Here is a 20,003-nt window from a genome sequence, read left to right as displayed (position 1 = left end):
TAGCTGTGGCTTCTCCAGGATGGTTGCTGGGGGGGGGTAACTAGTCTTACATTCCGAGAGTGCTCTGGGTGACTCTTGTAGACATGGCCAGTCTTCAAGCTAGCAGTACCCCTCCCACTAGAATCCATTGGTTAAGTTCATCTTAGAGCCTGACTGGACATGAGTCAGGAACATGGATCTCGATGCTCAGTGCACCAAAGAATGTGAGGCTGCTTCAAGTCCCTGCACTGGCCAAAGCGATAAATAGCACAACCAGACTGACACAATCATGCTCTGAACCTGGCCTTGGCTTCTGAGCCTCCTCAGAGTTCTGGGTGTCCAGGCAGACAAGTCACTTTTCTTGTTGCTGTGACAAAATCTCCTCCAAAGGCAATTTTAGGAAGGAGAACTGATTTCTGGCTCACAGTTTGAGGGTACAGCTCCTCAGAGAGCAGAAGTGTTAGTGACAGGCAGGAGTATGTGGCAGCGGCTGGTCAAAGGGATTCACGAATGGGGAGCAGGGAGAAATGGACACTGCTGCTCAGCTTGCTTTCTTTTCCTCCACATCCGTTTCAGGATTCTAGCCTGTGGACGGTGCTGCTTGTGCTTAGGGTGCTTTTTCTTACCTTGGTTTAATATTTCTAAAAACACCTTCATAAACCTGTTCTAGGGTTTTCTAGAAAATTCCAAATATGCCAAGTTAACAGTGAAGGTAAACCAGGTACCATGGAAGCTGGACCGTGCAGTTGTGCCATAGGTGAATGTTGGACCACAGGCGGATGTTGGGCCACAAGCGGATACTAGATCATAGCAGAAGCTGTATGGGGACTGCTGCTTATTAACAATCCTCCCACTGGAAATGCTTCCCAAAGCAAGGCTCCAGGGGACTCTTCAGGTCACCCAGCTCCTGACTGGTAGGAGCTGCACTTGTCTCCTTACCAAACTGAACTCTGTTTTAAGCCCCACCTCCTTTTTCATGGCAGATCACCAAGTGGTGATGTTCATACCAATGACAACCACCCAGAGATTCAACCAGTGCAAGCAGAGTTGACTCAAGTTCATGGAGAAAGCCCCTTCTGGTTTGTGGTTCCTTTATTCATGTGACGTTGCAAAGACAGGAAGCTAGACATTTCCTGTTATCTCAAAATGAATCAGGAGGTTGTCTTACTCTCCTGGTGACAAGAGCTGGTGTTGTAACCCAGTAACTCTTGACACCAAGGTCACATTACCTTGAAGCTGGTCCCCTTGGATACACTAGGCACATATCTCAAACCCAACTCCTCTATGGCTTCCTTTGAATCCTCTGGAAATTCACAGATTCTCACTGGAAATGAAGGAAAATAGCATGCCATCCCCCAGTTAGTCCCACTGGTGAAGCCTGGCCAGCATGCTGGGTGGAAAAGACAGACTTTGCAGTATTCATGAGCTTTGACTTCTACCCTGAGCTAGATGGGAGAGGGCTGGAGTCTCAGGTTTGAGAGTGGCTGAAGGCTTCTAAGTCCACCTGAGACATCCTTCCAAAACAAAACAGGAGAGTAAAGCTGAAGAAACCAGGCAAGCAGGAAACCACCATGCTTGTACATTCATGCCTGTGCTGTTGTTAGGCATCTCTTAAGCTGCAGATGGCCTGGCAGCCTAGCAGAGATTACCAGCAGACCCCAGGACATGGCGACTTAACATTTTCATTTGTATGATTATCAACAGAAGCGATCACTTCCATGCTGTCCGAGCGATCATGTCCTCCTGGGCCCTTACCCGGAAGGTCTGCTAAAGTGACATGCTGACTTCACAGGCAAAGGGTTACCTGTTCAGCACTGTGGTGACATTTACTGATGGGAAGAGAGATCTGAAGGCCCAGCATGCCAGGGCTTAAGAAGGGATGTGATAATTCTGTCTTCTTGCCTGGCAGTCCACATGCAGTAGCATTTGTGAGTCATAAGGACCCAGAAGTGAATGCTGGAGCATGGGGGAATGGGGGCATAGCACAGCCCCTATATCCGTCAACAAGATGGGAATGGAATAACGTTCCATTAAGGAATGGGAGGTGGTTGTGTGGGTCTATTTTTCTGGCCAAGCTGTGCAGAGAGCAGCATCTCTTGTTGTGCAAAGCTGGGGCTCAGCTCTCAGTTCCTCCACTTGCCAGAGAAGTAATTAAGTCTCTTTGATCGTATCTGGACTATTTACAGTGAGCTCCATCCAGCATTCTCCTCCACACTTCAATCCTTTCAAGTTTCTGTCCTGCGGGACCAAGAGACCTGTGTACCACAAGTGCACGGGCTGCAGACAGGTGCCACAGGCTGTCAGCATAGATGGTCCAGGTGACAGAGAGACTTGCTAAGGCCCCAGACAGTATTTAGAAACATGTGGAGTGAGACCAGGTGACTGGTTGAACCTTGGCTTCCTCAAAAGCAGTGGACTCAGCCCTGGTGTCTGTGGATCTTTGGGGCCAAAACGTCTGTCTGCCCTGAAGTTTCTTCTAATGTCAGAGCTGAGTTCCATTCTAGCTTCTGACATTCCTGGTGTCATGTGAGGTAAAGGCTTCCGGTCCCCAGTCTTGGATTCCCTGTCTGTGGACAGGATATGGCAGTGCATTTTGGGGGTGAGAGTTGAAATGGAACCGTGGACAACAAGTTCTTAGCACAAGAGAAGAGGGAAGCCTTCATGTCGGGATTTCAAAGGCAAGTCGGGAACTGGAGGAGAGCAAGAGAAATGATTAAAGGAATAAAGAAACGCTGGAACAAAGCGTTCCCTCTTGTCCTGCTGGGAGTTTCCCATGTCCCTTCTGTGCCCTGTGCTGGTCTGCAGAATGGCCCACCAGCAGCAGGTCTCTAATCAGATCAGCCCCCCGCTGCACCGTCTCTGATGGCTGCCGCCTTGGACAAGATCAAAGCCAAGGGCTGCAGCCTGCCATCCTTTAAAGAGCCCTCATCCCACTGGCTTCTGTGGCTCATTCTGGTGTGTCCGGTCTGCTCTCAGCCATCACAGGGTACAGACAGGCCATCGGCCTGTGGGTGTACCTTTCTGAATAAGCCCTGAGCTGTGAGCGTTGGAAATGAACACCCAGATCTATCACCTTTTGCCATTTGTTTCTTAGTATGTTTATCCAAAGTGTAATCATAGGTCATAAATAAAACATGCATCTTCCTAGTTGGCCACAAGTGCCACATCTCTGTACTGCTTTACTTGTCTTACTCTCCTGTTTTCTTGTGAGTGCATGCACAGATGCTCATGCATGTGGAGGCCAGAAGACAGTCTCAGCTCTCATTCTTCTGATGTCATCCACCTTGCTTGTTAAGATAAGGTCTCTAATTTCTCTAGAATTCTCCAAGTAGGCTGGGCAAGATGGCCAGGAAGTTTCAGGGAGCCATCCTTCTCCACTTCTGTCTGGAGATCGTCAGTGCATGACACCACACCTAACATTTTTGTGTGGATTCCAGGGGCCCATAACTGTAAGCAATCATTTCATTGTCCAAATCATCTCTCTGACTTTGTGCCTTACTTTGTACAGTGTGTCGCGATATAGGATCACGTGAGAGAATCATTTTTATTTGTCTCCTCTGTGGTTAAAAAAAAGAAACCCCAGGATTCCTAAAAGGCCTTTTACTAATATTGTTAGGCTATGTTTTCTTTATTGCTTTGAATGTTGGTTTAGCTTTATAAACCAATAACCCTCTGTTGGAAAGTTTCAAACAACTGAGAGAAAGGAAAATTTTCCATTGCTTTCAGGAACACACCAAGTCCCAGTAAAGTTCCAGGCTGTTCTTCAGAGATGAACCTTTCATCATCTTGGTGTGTACCCTATAGACTTCTTTCAGATAGGCACCTGCGCTTGTGTGGGGGGAGGATGGATAATGTGTATAGACATTAGCTATGTTAGTATTTGTTCCTGTCTTATGTCTGCAGTGTGTAGTGCACCTTTCTTTCTTTCTGTGTGTGTGTGTGTGTGTGTTGCACACATGTGTCTGTGTAGGTGTGTGCACAAGCACATGTGGAGATGTTTCATCATATTTTGAAGTATAAATGTATCCCTATTTATTGGGCTTGCAAGCACGTCCAGCATTCTGACATTGCAATTCAACTTTATCATCTAGCAAAGTTTACAACTGAGAATTGTGCAATAGCGTTATGAAGAGAAGTCGCCAAGATAAGACTTCAGAATGTTTAAGTTTACAGTTGTGTCAAGTCACATTCACAGCTGTCCTGGGCCACATGCTCCCCGTAGTGGCAGGTTGGAAGCACACTGGATCATAAACTGGATGTTCAACAGCCACTTCTAGGGTACTTAGGCTTTATTTGTCTGGAGCCACATGTTGCCCGTTAAAAGCTGCTGCAAATGGCTTTAGTTAGGGTAGGAAATCTCTAGTTCCACATAAGTTCAGCTGCTTTGATCATCTTGTCCCCTTATAGGTAGTTGAGTGTGTAACCCTACATTTTAGCCTCTATAGTGTTTTGATCATGCTAGTATCATGTTAGCCTTTGTTACAAGAGCTGTGTGCATGCTTCTCCATATTAGTGTGTGTTTGCAGTAATTGTGAAGAGCAGGGTTGCCTATTTGGGGGGACTGATCAAGGGATTTTGCAACAAGAAATGCACAAAAATGTTAGGAAACACACTCAGATGATGAAGTAGATGAAACAAGAGGAGTCGGCTGAGGACTGTGCTGCCCGTGCTTGTGAGGGGTCGGCTGAGGACTGCGCTGCCCTTGTTTGTGTGTGGAGAGAGGAGCTGAGTCTGCCTAAAACCTGCAGCTGTTGAACGTCAGATTTATCCCTCATTACTGCTGTTGGGGGACTACAGGGAAAAGTAAAAGTGTACACACACACACACACACACACACACACACACACACACATACACACAAGCCTATGTAGCTGAAGGATCTCCTTGTACTTTAGTGATGTGGCGATGGTTGCAGCATCCCAGACTCTTCCAGAGCTGTGCAGGGAGGGAGGCATGGAATAGCTCTGGTCTGTGACCACCATTATTCCTCATGGTGATTTCCATAGATCCCAGCCTATTAAGTGTTTGGCCATGGCTCATGAACTCTGTTGGGTGAGGTCAGCCTGAAGGCTAGACTTTGGCTTGGGAAAATAATGAGACATGAAAGATTCTCTGTGGGGTGGGAGCTATGTCTGCTCCCCTGCCCATCTGGAACAGATGGCTCTGGGGAGGGCTGATGCCTTTCTGGTGAGTGTGGGTGAGACAGTGCTAGGGTGAGCTGAGATACAGTAAGCTGCAGGGGGGCTGGTCCTCTAAGTCAGGGACCATGCCTTCCTAAGCCCTTTGCTGGATTTACAGCTGTGAGCTGGTACCAGTCAATGCCCAAGTCAGCTTCTATGGAGACACATAGACAGGTAGCCTTCACAGCAGCAGTGGAGTCTTGTGGTTCTGTAGGCTGGAAGTTCAAGGCCTTACAAGAGTTGCTGAAGTTTATAGGTGGCTGCCTTTTCACTATGTCCCTATATGACCTTCTTAGTATGGAAAACTGCAGGCAGAAAGTTTGTAGAAGTGACTTGGAAAACACAAATCCCTTGGAGTGGGAAAGTGTCAATAAACAGCTTTCACTGTGAGCATGAAGACCCAAATTTGATGTCCAAAACTCATCTAAAATTTATAAAAAGCTGTGTATGGTGACATGTCCTTGTAATTCAAGCTCAGAGGAGGTGGAAACACATGGATCTCTGGGGCCTTTTGTCTATCTGGTCCAGCCTGGTTGAGAAGTCCCAGGTCCCAGTGAGAGACCCTGTCTCCAAAACTGAGGTGGATGGTGCCTAAGGAATGAAGCTAAGAATGTTCTTTGACCTCAACACACACACACACACACACACACACTCACACATCAATGCGATCAGACATACATGACACACACATACATGTGCATACTCATACAAACACATCAACATAACATGGACCTGGAGAGATGGCTCAGATTGTAACAGGAATCTTAAAAGGTCTTTAATAAAAATAAATCTGGAGCCAAGTATTGGGGTAAACACTGAAAGATCAGAGAAACAGGACAAGCCACATCCAACCTCACCTTGCCAATTCCTCAACTGATCTTTTTTCCTCAAATTGGAAGCCTCTGAGTCTTCATCTGAATGTATCTCAGTTGAACTGTTAAAAGCCTAAAAAATTTAAAAAGACCTCTAGTTCCTGGTCCTCATGCCTTATATACCTTTCTGCTTCCTGCCATCACTCCCTAGGATTAAAGATGAGTGTCACCATGCCTGGCTATTTCCAGTGTGGTTTTGAACTCACAGATATCTGGATGGATCTCTGCCTCCAGAGATTAAAGGCAATTAAGATTGCTAGGATTAAAGGTGTGTGTGCCACCATTTTCTGGCCTTTATGTCTATCTAGTGGCTGTTCTGTTTTCTGAACCCCAGATAGGTTTATTGGGGTAAACAGTATATCAACTACATAAGATGATTAAAAGCACCTGCTGCTCTTCCAGAAGACCTAGGTTCAATTCCCAGCACCCACATGGCAGTCCAAAATTGCCTGTAACTACAGCTCCAGGGGGTCCAATGTCCTCTCCTGATATCCACAGGCACTTGCACATATGCACACGCACACATGCATACACACACACACACACACACACACACACACACACACACACACACACCATATGAAATCCTACTAACCACTAGAAAGAGAATCCTTTCACTAAAGCTAATGTGAACTCAGTGGCTGGTGTCTCTATCTGAACTTCTGGTATAATGTGGGCTTCTGGGTAGGAGCTTGAGGTGCCTTTATCTTGGGATCAAATCTAATACTCTCCACTTAATAACTTCCAGATCCTGGGGAAAGTTACCTAAGTTTTCTAGGCCTTGGTATTCTCATCTATGAAGAGGGGATGATAAAAGTTGTTCTGGGAGTTAAATGAGGAAAAACACCATGAAGAATCTGGCACAAGCCTTCCAGGACTCCTTACTTCACAATATTGTGAAGCATTTTGCTAACACGGCTGCAGTTGTTGCTGGCACTGTACCTCTCATAAGGCTGGCTCAGAACTGAAGGAACAAAATACCCTAAAAAATTTCATTAATGAAAAAGAATTGCCATCAATGCCTTTGGCTCCTTGGTGTTCATTTTCTCTCACTGTGTGGCTTTTCACATGGCCTTTCCCCTTTTGCCTTCTGGCAAGCTCACTATAATGTGTTGCAAACACTAATTATCCTCTTCACCTTTTCACAGGACTTTGAAGAGGGATCTGCTGTGGCTGTGCTTGGTGGAAGTGTGTGTGTGTGTGTGTGTGTGTGTGTGTGTGTGTGTGCCTGTGTGTGAATGTCTGTGTCTCTGTGGGTATATTTGTATGTGTCTCTCTAAGTAAGAGTGTATATGTGTGTGCAAATCTATGTCTGTGTGTGTGTGTGTGTGTGTGTGTGTGTGTGTGTGTGTGTGTGTGTGTGTCTACACATGCTCTTGCAGGTTGTCCACTAGGCCCCTCTGGTTATAACAAATTATTGATGCCAGCTCCTTTAGAAAGACAATTAATGCAATTACATTCTTGTTGAATCGATACTAATGTCTTTTTTTCTTTAATGTGCAGGTTTTGGTGAGTCCTGCTGCTGGCCAAGTTGAGGTAGGAAACATGGCTTTGCTGTCTTTGAGGACATTTTGAAGTGGGTTCCTTCTTTAGAGTGAACTGAACTTCCTGGCTGTGCTTCTCCCTGGGACTGGTGTTTACGTTTGCTGTCTGTGGCATGTTTTCTGTGGTGCTGGGTCAGGTTGACACCTTGCTCACAGAGCATGCTCTGAGCAGCCTAGAATGGTGGTGGGGATTTCAAAGCTGGTCTTCTTATTTGCCTTGGAAAGTCCTTCTTTTCTCAATGTAGCTTCCAGGGCTTGATGAGAATTTTGGCAGATGCTGGCAGCATAGGAGAAGAATATGTTAGTAGATGTTGATCATGGGTCTCCAGCAAGGTGTCCACTGGCTGGAAACTGTCCGTAGTGTCATGGCTATCTCAAGAGGGCATCCACAGAGCCTCTCCTCTCTTATTCTCAAGTCACAACCTGAAGATCAAATCTGGTGACCTGGGTCTCGGGGACCCATTTGTTCATCATTTTCACTACCTCAAAGAAAAACTGTGCCTCCTCTGCTCTGTCACATGGTTGTTATGGAGTAAAGTTCATGGAGGGGGATCTGGAAGACCCTACAAACATGGGAGGGGGGCACTCAGGAGTGGACCTGCCAGTACCTGCACTGATGCGTAAGACAGTTCTTTGTTGTTTCACAAGAGTGTGGTACATAAGCAGTGCAGGTCGGTGCTGAACTTGAACAGTGAAGTGAGGATTGGCACAGAGATCAACAGGAAGGGTCAAGAGCTTCAGAGATAGTGCGGAGACCAGGAGTCCCAGGCTCCTTGGTTCCTAATGACTCTCACCTGCTTCCCAGTAACCCTGAAACCAATCACTTGAACAAGTTACATTCAAACACATTATTTCCTCATTTTCAGAATAGAAATAACAGTACACACCTCAGAGAGACTCAAACATTATTTTATTTATTGGTTGACCTACTTATTTTGTAGTTGTGTTGTGGAGGTCAGAGGAGACTCTGTGGGAGTTACTTCTCCCTCCCACTATGTGAGCCTGGGGATAGAGCTCACATTGTAAAGCTTGGCAGCAAGTGCCTCTACTACCTGAGCCATCTTGCTGACACCTCCACCCATGAGGCTTTTGAGAACATGAAAAGGATGATGGGGGTAACTGCCCAGATCGTTTGCAGGGAGCACACTGCATAATTCCATTATTAAATACCTGTCATGTCCTCAGTATTACAGGAATGCTTCCATTGTTTTCAATATTGTGCTGTAAAATACTCAGAAAAATCTTGGACTCTAGCCACTGTCACAATGTCCATTTCTCAGACAGGTAAACTGAGGCTAAGGAACACTCAACCTTTCCAAGACTCATTCAATGGAGGAATGAATCTGAGCCATGTTTTTCAGGGTGCAGTGTTGAACTCTGAATGCCATGATGTGTAAACCACCTAGGTTACTGCCTGGAGCACAGGGCGTGTTCAGTAAGTCCCTACTTTGTTACTCATTCAGGGCCACTTCTTAACACTAGGCCACAAGCCAGCTTCCTGTGGTCAGCACCACAGACAGCTGCCTGCTTCTCAGGCTTTTTTAGCTCCTTCCCCTCCCTAAGGCATTCTCTCACATTTTTACCACACAGGACAACTTAAAACATTCAGCCAATGGAAAACAAACAAACAAACAAACAAACAAACAAACAATATTAATAATAAAAATAAACCCTTGTATGTTTCCTATTTCCCTTTTTCCATTTTCTAGCAGCTTTCTGTGTCAAGACGTTTATCACTATAGTCTTGATTAAAAAGTATTGGTTTGGAAGGCAGAAGTACTTTGTGTCCTCATTGAAGTGATGTTTAAGGACTTGACAAGTCTGCATCTGCTGGCAGAGCTATGGAAATGCATGCTGCTGTCCACCAGCAGATGCAGGCAGGAATATTCTTGGAGGTTTTATGCTCATGGCTCCTTGCTGGAAATGGCATGAGCCATTAGCCAGTTCATAAGCAAATCATGGTGTAGGATGCAGTGGAATGCAAGGCTGCAATCCAGGTTCAGCCATGGCTATGTGAGATGGCCTTATGAATCCCAGAGCTGGACTGCTGAGTGAGAAAGCACCTGACCTCAGTGGAGGAATGTACCCGGTTTCATTTGCATACACGAGAAAACAGGCTTCTGGGTGGTGGGGGTGCTCTACAACTTCTTTAGGGTTTGGTTGTATGGCTAACTCCCATGTTCAAAAATGTATGGGTTTTATGTTTAAGATGGGTATGCTTCTAGTGTGTAATTTGCAGAACTGAAGGAAATGAATCTGTTGGGGAAAACAGAGAGAAGGGAAAGAGGACTGGGAAGAAGAGGAGAGAGAGGAAAGAAGGCAGGATATGGGGGAAGGAAGGGGAGGGAGGGAAGGAGAGAAAGGGGTGCGAAGGAAGGTAATAGCCTTTCATGGCTGTGGGCAAAACACTAGACATGAGTGAAGAATGATTTGCTTTGGCTACAATTTTAGAGATTCATTCTGAGGTCATTTGTTCCCTTGCTTTTGGGCGGGACACCATGTGCAGCAGGGTATGGTAGAGAAGCACCTGTCCACGTGTCAGCCTACAGGAAGTAGAGGCTGGGATTAGGAGCAAGCAGAGGGATGGAGGGAATTAAGGGTGTGTGTACCTGAACACAGCTGAAACCTCCGAGCAAACACAGTTCATCATTCACTCATCTGCTGATTCATTCATTCATCTGCTGAGATTCCCTTCCCCAGGTAGAACACATATTTTAGACAGTGTCTCCTGTTTTCCTAACTGTTGTTTTGAAGTCTAAAGTGTCATTCTTGCAGCCAAAACATATTTGTTTTCCACTGCTGTAGGGAGGGAACCTCTTTTTAATTGAATTTCTAATGGCAGTTCATCAAAGCAAGTGGTCACTATTATTCAATGTGAGATTTAAATTTATGAACAAACAGCATGTTCTTGTGTTTTTGTAGGTGACTAACAATGGTAATAGCATCAGTGATGGTGAGGCCCCTTTCTATCTCCAATCACTTTTTACTTTTATTTTTTTATTTTTTTGCTTAAATATAGACAAACAGTTGTAATTTGAGCAGAACAGACTCTACCTGTGGCAGAGATGTGGGTTAAGGGCAAAGAAAAAGAATTACAAGCCCTCAGAACAGAGTGTGAATGGCTTCACCAGCTCTCTGTTCTCTCTGCAGATTGACAGCGAATATGTGAATAACGTTTGCTAAATCCGGACTCAGGAAACATGACAGCAAGCTGTCTGTGCCAATAACTCCTCACGGCATATGCCACCCTCCCTCACCACACACAGTTTTAATAAGACACCGCACGGGCCATGGAGAGACATTAAAACCCTGCCGACGGAAAAGCTTTATCTTCCAGCCGAATTCTGTGCCTTGCACCGTTGACGACAGCTGAAGAATTTATCTTAAATTCCCTCTGCTAGCTGCAGAGCACATGGCCTCTTTGTCCCCAAGCAGCCTGTAAGAACCAAACTAAGATGTCACATACATAATATAACAGATAAATGGCCCAATTTCCACGCACACATGACTGATGGAGTGCAGGTTCAGCACATACATATTTGCACGTTAATTGGCCCTGCGTGGATCCGTTTTGAACCTAAGTTGCAACTGCATGGCTCCCAGGTTCCTTCCCCTCGGGAATCATTAAGCCTGCTTTATCACACAAATGCATACACGTTTCCCCCTCTTTATCCTTACGCAGCTTGCCCTGCTGAGAGAGAAACCCGGTTACCTGGGCTCAGCCATTGCATTGCAAGTGTTGCTGTTGGCCTCTCAAACACAGACTGCATGGAAACACAAAGATCTGAGACCCAGCCCACGTTGGCTCTGCTGACAATCAGACAAAAGACTCTGCTGGCCAGGATGATTAGAAAAAAAAGAAAAATTATTTCCTTTCAGTTAACAGTTGTTTTTTATTTTGCTTCGCCTTAGCGATCGCCTGTTGATAGTTTAATGGCACTATAGACCCATTTTGATAAATGGGACAGCTTCTGTTTGAGGGCAGAGCAGTCGAACTGGATTGATTGATATTACCATTTTGTTAGCCCAAATAATTGCAGTGGCAAATGATACAGGTGGTGATCACAGCGCCTCTGGGAGAAGTAGGTGGAATGTCCCTCCTACTGATTTCCTTCTCCTCCTTTCAAAAGGAAACTCTATTCCAGGCCAAGGAATCATTTATTTTCCCTGTCTCAAGTCTGTGCCTCAAGGAAGCTAATCAGGGGCTGTGAGCCAATTAGAAGAAGTCTGGTCTGCTTGAGAAGAGACTCCTCTATTGGAGAAGGGGCTGAGCTGCCATTGCTGTGAGCAGACCAGCTCTGGCCACTATCTCATTGGAGAGCCCAGCACTTCTCATAAGGAACAAGTGAGCTGTTGCACTAGGGTGGCAGGGGATGGAGCCTGTGTCTCCTGAAGGAGTTTGTAGTTCACAGCTGGCCCCTTATGGAATGGAAGTCAATCACTCACTTCGTCTTTTATCTGCAAAGTATGGTGGTCATTCACACACAGAATGGTGCATTAGCCTTTCATGTCTATGGCAAAGCATCTGATGTAACTTAAGGGAGAAAAGATGTCTTTCAGCTTATGGTTCCAGAGAGTTCAATCCATGGTTCATGGTCTGTTGATCCTGGTCCACAGTGAGGACAGACATCATGGTGGAGAAAGCATGTGGCAGAGGCATGGCAAACATGGGGCAGAGAGTGATGGAGAGAGACAGAGGAAGTGTCCTACAGTGGCCTACATTTTCCACCTCAACTCTACCTCCTTCAGTTTTCAGAAACACCAAAAATGACACCACCATCTGGGGACCAAATCTTCAGTAAATTATACTTTTGAGAGAATGCTTTGTGTCTGGAATGAACTGTAAACAGGGCAAACAGTGGGTGACACCAGTGAGAGCCTGGCACCAAGCAGGTCTTCAAGAATGGTTTCCTGTGTGTGTGTGTGTGTGTGTGTGTGTGTGTGTGTGTGTGTGTGTAGATAAGAGCTGTCACTTCCCAGAAATGATGTCCACTGCCTTTGAGACTATGTCTCTTGCCGACTGGGAACTTGCCAAGTAGGCAAGAGTGTCTGGCTGGTGAGCTCCAAGGATCCTTTGATCTCTGCCTCCCCAGTGCTAAGATGGTGAACATGCACCACACACCCAACTCTTTTTTTTTTTTTTGGATAGGCAAGCACTCTACCACTGAGCTAAATCCCCAACCCCATACCTAACTTTTTAAAAAATGGTTTCTGGTGTTCAAATTCAGGTTCTCTTGCTTGAAAGGTGTACACTTTACAAACTGAGCCCCTGTTATTACTTAATTCTACCTACAAACCTTTTCCTTTATATTTTGTCTAAAGTACAACAATAACAAGGCTCACAATAAGAAATCATTTAAGAGCCATGTCTGAGAACACAATTTTATAATCTCTTGGCATCACCAAGCAGGAATGTCCTTGCATGGTTTACTTCACATTGGGTTTTATGACCTCTTCTGTCATTCAAGGACAAGGTCCCCTTGAAGGTCAGTGGCTTTTTACAGTAGCGTTCTTGGTGTCCTCCCATTTTGCCAAATCACATGTTGATCATCTTCCCTGACCTTAAATCTAGTGCAAATGGACATTCCAAGAGTTCTGAAAAATCACCTGGCCTGAACTCAAAGGCCCTATTTCTCATTTGGAGATATGGTTAGTGCTTTTATGGTATGCTTTAATGTGATAGCCCACTATATTCCAGGCTCAGCACTCACATTTCCAATATACAGCCACATCCTTAGAAAAAGGCAGCCTGTGGGGAGGATTGGATAAGAAGTGTTATAGTGTCAGACAGTTCATGAGGAGCAGGATTCCCACAAGAGCACAGTGCTCTCCATATCATTTTGGATCCGAGTTCAAATGCGAGCCTAGACAGAGGAGGTATTTTTTGCAGAGGATCCTCAGGGGAGCACTGAAGATGAGCTAGGCTGTCCTCAAACAAAGAAAACTTAAGCATACAAGAAAAGACATAGAAGAGAAAGGGCTCATCAGGTCAGGGAATAAACATTAAAGCAAGTGTGGGGAAATGGCTTTCCACACTTCTAAGAAGTGGAAAAGGGGAATGTTTGTAATGAGCCTAAAAATGCAGACTCAAATATCCTCATAGAAGTCATGGAACAAGAGGGTTAGAAGAATGAGGTGGCCATATTAGATACCTTAGTGCAGTTTAGGGAAATGAGGACCAGGCTGATAGTTCTAGATTCAGTCAATGCATAATCTCAAGTATTCCAGGGAATCCTTCCCATTGTAGGTGGAAGCAGAAGCCAGATGGGTATGGCTTCAGAAGTGAACAGGAAGATGCATAAGCCACTTGACAGAACAGCCATTCAAGAAGGCAGGTACTTGAGCCAAAAGAATGATGGGTCCTTGGCTTAGAGGCAAGGTAAGAGTCTGGAAGCAACTTTTCAAGTGGCATTTTATTGGAGGATAGGCCACAGAGGATGTGTGGGTTGATTGAGAGCAGGCACCAGTGTACTGGAAGCAAGGGAGACCAAAATACTGTCAGGGGCACTGTACTTTGCTTGTTACTGTGTCTCTTGAGTATGGCTCTTTCCATTGGGTGGAAGACATTTATCCTGGAGTTAATGTCTTCCTTAACATGGAGAGAAGAAATGATGGAGAGTGGATATGGATAACTTTGAAGGAGAGAGAGAGAGAGAGAGAGAGAGAGAGAGAGAGAGAGAGAGAGAGAGAAACAGAGAGAGAGACAGAGACAGAGAGACAGAGACAGAGACAAAGACAGAGACAGAGACAAAGACAGAGACAGAAAGAGAGAGAGAGAAGTATGAAAACCTGGCAGTCTTTTTCCCCCAATAAAGAGCAGAAGGAATGTGTGTACAGAGAATAAGGGGAATGGAGGCAGAATTGACAGAGATGAAAATTAAGCAGAAAGACAGAGCTGCTGATATGATGCCTCTGGGACATGCTGACCAACCAGTGAGACCCTTCAGCAAACACACCCAGAGAGACTTAGTATCCAGGGAGAGGTGTAGGAAGACCCCTCCCCCCTAATAACGTCAACAGCATTGATTGGCATGGCTTTTTTCGGTCACTGCCTGTGCATACATCCCAGACACTGAGTTATTTGAACATCCTCAAAATGAGTAGGGGTGTGTCTACATGGCACACACGAGGAAACTCAAGGCAGCTGCTGTTTAGGTTACTTTTCTCATTGATGACAAACACCCAACAGGAAGCAGCTTGCAGGAGAAGAGGTTTCTTTTGGTTCACAGTCTGAGAGGCTGCAGTCCAACATGGTAAAGAAGGTGTGGTGGAGGAGCTTGTGCCTTGGTGGCAAGAAGAGTGGCTGGGATTCATTTTATCTCTATGGACCAAGTCACACACCATCTAGAGTTCACAGCCTCCCCAACAGCAAGCCCAGCTGGGAACCAAGCATTCAGTACTGGAGTCTGCAGGTGTCATTTCACATTTAAGCCATAACAGGCTACCCAAGGAACAGAGCCTAGCAGGTGCTGAAAGTTGGGCAGATGATGCTCGTCCTTCCTTGTGCTCCCCAATAGAATGAGAGTAAAGAATGAGTCTTACAACTCTTTTGAGATAGCAGAAGGGAAGACCTGGTATATGAGAGGCCACTGACATTCACCTGCTGCACACACAGCCCTGAATATTCACTACTCATTGTGACCTTTGATGGTGTGTTTATAACTCGTTCTAAGTGCTACAAGAAACAAGTGTCAACAAGGACAAACTCAGAGACTAAGCCAAATGGAAGTGTCAATCCTGAGTCTCCAGAAGCCCCTTAGCCCATGAACTTCCTTTAAAAGGATGTTGGGGAATGGGCAGTGAGAAGCTGTGGAATTTGCCTTTGTACTCTAGATGAAAATGGGCTCTAGGGGCTGGGGAGATGGCTCAGCAGTTGAAAGTGCTTGCTGATCTTCCAGAGGACCTGAGTTAAATTCCCAGCATGTACATTAAGAGGCTCACAACCACCTTTAATTCTAGATCCAGGGGAGCCAACACTCCCTTCTAGCCTCCGTGAGCTCCTTCACTTATGTGTAACACACACACAAAGGCAAAAAATGGGCGGTTACTGGGAGGACTTGAGGATATGCCATTGGCACAATTGAATTGGGACATTGTGGTCTGAATGTGAGGTGCTCCCCACAGGCTCATGTGTTTGAATACTTGGCTCCCAGCTGGTGGCACTGTTGATGGAGCCTTTAGTAGGTGGGACATTGCTGGAAGAAATGGATCTCTGGGGTGGGTCTCAGGATTTTGTAGGCAGGCCTTCCTTCCTATCTGCTGTCTGCTACCTGAGTTCAGTGGCAATGTGACCAGCTGCTTCCTATCCCTGCTTCATACTTTCCCATCATAGTGGACTGTATTCTCTCTATAAGCCAAATGAAAGCTTTGCACCTTCAAGTGCTTCTTGTCATGTATCTGTTCACCAACAAGCAAACTACCACAGGAAGAAGGGTGTGTTTGAGGAAGAGGAGCAGTGATAACCAGAGCCGGCTTCTACTAGTGTGTGAGCACATGGGGAGCACTGCACACGTCTTCTGTGTACGTCATCACTTTATCCTCCCAGGAGTCCTATGAGGCCAGCATTGCTATCGTCCCTATTTTACAGACAAGCAGACCACAGTTCAGCATAGTTCATTCGGAGAGCTAATAGGAGCCAAGTCAGGGTCACGTCGATGACTGTCAGGCTCCAGCAGGGTGCCTGGAAAGCAAGGTCAGAAGTCACCCAATTGCTTCAGGAGCCAAGGCTCCTTCTTGGGACACTGACAGAAAGCCTAGTCGCTCCACTTCTAAACTCTCTCTTCTGAGGTCAACCTTTCTAAAGGCCAGTCATCCTGGCTGACTCTGTGCTAAGACTTCCTGAGTACGCTGTGATCACAAAACCCGCTCGCGCACCATCAATTATGTCCTATGGTTTTGACACCATTTATTTCCATAGCATTATACATTCCAACCTCCTGACTATTTACGATCAAAAGATCTGCTCCCAGGCACATATAACTGCAGCTCACAGAGTCAGTCCTCCAAATGAGGCCCAGCAGTGGAGGTGCTGGCCTGTCATCCTCTGTAATGGTGCATAATTTCAAGGCTTCAGCATGCTTTATCAATGGCAAAGGGAGATGTGCATCCACTCAGGTAGCATGGCTTTCATGGAGAAGAAGCAAGAAGGCTGTGGAAGTGATGATAGATGGGGAGTGCTGGGATGTTAGAAATTGTCTAAGAGGTGGGGAGGTAAATTTCTTGATTCTGAAAACTTACATAGAAGAATAGATTTGCAAGGTGTCAGGGAGAATGAAGAGAATCCATTTAGGGATACAGAACACCAAAGAAAAGAACAGACATCCTAGCTCAAGCTGGGGAAAAGTAAGATGGGCTGGGGCTGGAAGCCAAGTGGGCTGGGTTTCTCGGGTAGCAGAGTGCACAGCATATTTGTAATGAGTGGACTTCTCAGGGACCTGCATTGCTCAACAAACTTAAAGTGCAGGTTGTTGCTGCTCCTTAGGGCACTGGTGACTTAACATGAGTCACACACTGTTTTTCGGCTCTTGAGGAGCCTGTGATATAGAAGACTCACAGATGGACAGACAGGTGTCTTCAGGTAAGTTACAACAGAGGTGGGCACTCGGGTATGAAAGGCTGATCACCTAGAAGACATTTAAGTTCCTTAGGAGGCCTGAAGAGGCTTTGGGTGTGATGGGCCTTTCTGTCCTCCACTCACCTCACCCATATGACCTATTCAAGGGCAAACAAACAAACAAACAAACAAACACCCCAACCAACCAAACAAACAAAAAACATTGAGAGCCACACACCTGCTTAAATACTCTGTGGAATGTTTTCATAACTAGAAATAGCTTTCATATCATTGGTTTTGCTTATTTATTGAAACATGGTCTCTGTACCATAATCTGGTCTTGAACTCTATGTAGCCCAGGAAATCCTGAAACTCATGGTGTTCCTGCCTCAGCCTTCCCAGTGCTAACATTTCAGGCATATCTATCATGCTTGGCTTTGAAGACATTTTTATATGGAGCAAAGAGATTTCTTTGGTTAGCTGTGTATGTGAGTGAATGTCAGTGGGATAGCAGTAGAGAGATGAAGGTCTACCTGGACATGTGGGTGAAAGACATTGAAGGTTTATCTTCCTGGTGCTGGTCTCTTCCCAATGGTGGCTGCAATGGTGACAATGAAAACAGACAACATGTCTGGAGCATCCAGATTTCCATGCTAAGCATTTTATATGGATTACCTCTTTTATTCTTTCCAACAGACTTGGGAGAGTATTGCTATAACCTTCATTTAATGGACGATAAAGCCAAGGCTCAGAAGAGTTTATGGATCTATCCAAGGCCATACGGCTGTGGGCAAAGTTAGTATTTGACTCCACGCACTTTGCTTCCTGAACAAGCTGAGATAGGAGGAGTGGGCTTGCAAGGCCCTGTGGGTAGAAGTCTGCATTGCTCAGCACAAACTCCTCATGATGAACGATGCTGACATGCTTGGGGGAAGCTGGTGACTGTGGCTGATGCTCTGCAGTAATGTTCCTTGACTTGAGGTTCGCATTCCTCTTCTCTCACCAGAATGACAATTAGGAGTGAGGGGAAAAAAGAGTTATTGCTATACTGGCTTCCTCTATTGAGCTATGAATAAATGATGATGGCTGTGAAATAGTGTGATGTTTGGATCATTTCTGGTAAATTAAAAAAAAAAAACTAGAAATTGAATAAAGTGGTAATCCATGCAGACATTTAAATAAGAGGAGTGAAACAGAATTTGAAAACTCTTTTAGTTCCTTCTGGGCTCGTCATTCTAATATAATTAGTTTGCAAAAAATATTAATTAATACTCAGATATCTGACATGTTTTACATGTTGATTTGAAACATGTTAATAACATCTTGTGCTTTGTCCCTGGGCCGGTTACAGCAGTTGCCCAGGTTGGAGTTCTTGGGCATGGGCAGCCAGCAGTGGGTAAAGAGCGAGCTGCTAGTATAGAATCTGAGTTTGGATCCTGGAACCCACAGAAAAGCCGGGTGTGGCGGGGAAAGTGCAGAATCCCAGTGTTGTTGGGGAGGAGATAGGAGGATTCTGGATGACTTACAGCCAGATAGTCTTAACAGCAATGATGAGGATCAGTTAGAGTCCCCTTTCAGGAATAAGTTGGAGAAGCAATTGAGGCAGACGTCCAGTGTTAACCTCTGGCCTCCACATGTGCCAGCATGAACAAGTGTACCCCAATACACATGCTATTGTGAAGTGTCCACTAGAGAAGACTGCTCAGACACTGGTTCTTGCCAATAGGAAGTCTTTTTTATTAGCCAGCTGGCTACTACATTAGTCATTCTGGACCTGAGTGCAGTCCTGAGCCTGTCTCAGGGTGAGCTTTTAAGCACAAAATCCACATCCTGGGTTGACACAGCTCAGTTAGCAAGAAGAGTTAGCCAGAAGCAGAACTACAGAAGCCAAAAAGCAAGGTTAGTACATTTAAGGACTTTCCCAGAACTATGGACTTTGATGGATCAGGTCTTTATTCTCCTTTTGGCAGGTGGTAATGCCTATGTGCTGGGTTCTGAGACCTGAATGGTACTTCCATCATGGTGTCAGTTGTGCTAAGGTCTGGGGGCCCATTACAATGCAAGTACCCAAAGATGAGCAGCCAATGGGAAGCCCCCTAGAAGCTCAGAGCCTGTTGCATCTCTGGAGAGCAAACAGCAAGCTTCTGGCTTTAGCTAACCTGGGCTGTGACAGAAAGTGTAGTGTCTTAAGAGGCCTTCCTCTGTTCTGTCCTGGTGGGTGAGCCAAGGTGGTTTTTGGAGTCTGTAGAGACTGTGCTGAGAGTCAGGCTTCTTCTGCAGCCTTTGGACCTGGCAGGTATATGGCAGGCTCTTGCTGGTCTCCACGTGTGTCTTATGGGAGATCTAGAGATCTGGCTATTGCATTCTGAAGGGGGCTGTTTGTTTCTATGTTTCATTATTTAACTATTTTTTTTGTGATACTGCTTCTTGAAGGATGTGAACACATGTCTACTCACCCCATAAGGCACTAATGAAAGACCAAAATAATACCACCAAAGTCCAACTTGGTGAACCAGTGAGTTTATTGGTATTGCTTATAGGAGTATGGGTGAGGCTGCATCATCTAAAACCCACCCCAGCATTGGTGATGGTTCACAAAACCTGGCAGCCTGGAGCTCACTGAAAGAATTTGCAGGCATCTCAGCAGGTTAGAGAGTGCCTCTCCTAGGCATCTCAGATGGCCTCTCACTCTCAACATCCTTTCTGATTAGAAATCCTTGAGCAGGGAGGGAATTTGTTCATCTGGTCAGTCTCAGAGACTTTCTCAGACTTTTCAGTTGTTTACTTCCTGATCATGAAGGGAATTCTCTTTAGAATTTCTTTCTTTAAAAAGTGTCCTTTTAGAACTCTGAGTCTTACAGAGGTTTCCTCCATG

At 45.5% G+C, this 20,003-nt stretch overlaps 1 protein-coding gene across 4 annotated transcripts in view; it reads left to right on the top strand.

Annotated features, from left to right (window-relative positions):
• The first annotated feature begins 7,534 nt into the window (after positions 1 to 7,534).
• Positions 7,535 to 20,003, top strand: part of Rbfox1 (RNA binding fox-1 homolog 1) — a 1,681,994-nt gene continuing 1,669,525 nt past the window's right edge. For 3 of the 4 annotated variants that reach the window (XM_036197534.1, XM_036197530.1, XM_036197528.1), the window contains exon 1: positions 7,535 to 7,567. The gene's annotated coding sequence lies outside the window, so the exon portion shown is untranslated. The remainder of the gene's footprint in view (positions 7,568 to 20,003) is intronic. The other variant, XM_036197531.1, reaches the window with a different exon arrangement.

This window comes from Onychomys torridus, chromosome 8 (assembly GCF_903995425.1).
Source record: "Onychomys torridus chromosome 8, mOncTor1.1, whole genome shotgun sequence".
Classification (NCBI taxonomy): Eukaryota; Metazoa; Chordata; class Mammalia; order Rodentia; family Cricetidae; genus Onychomys; species Onychomys torridus.
The sequence above is the reverse complement of the archived record's forward strand: the minus strand, read 5'-3'. Positions and strand labels throughout refer to the sequence as shown.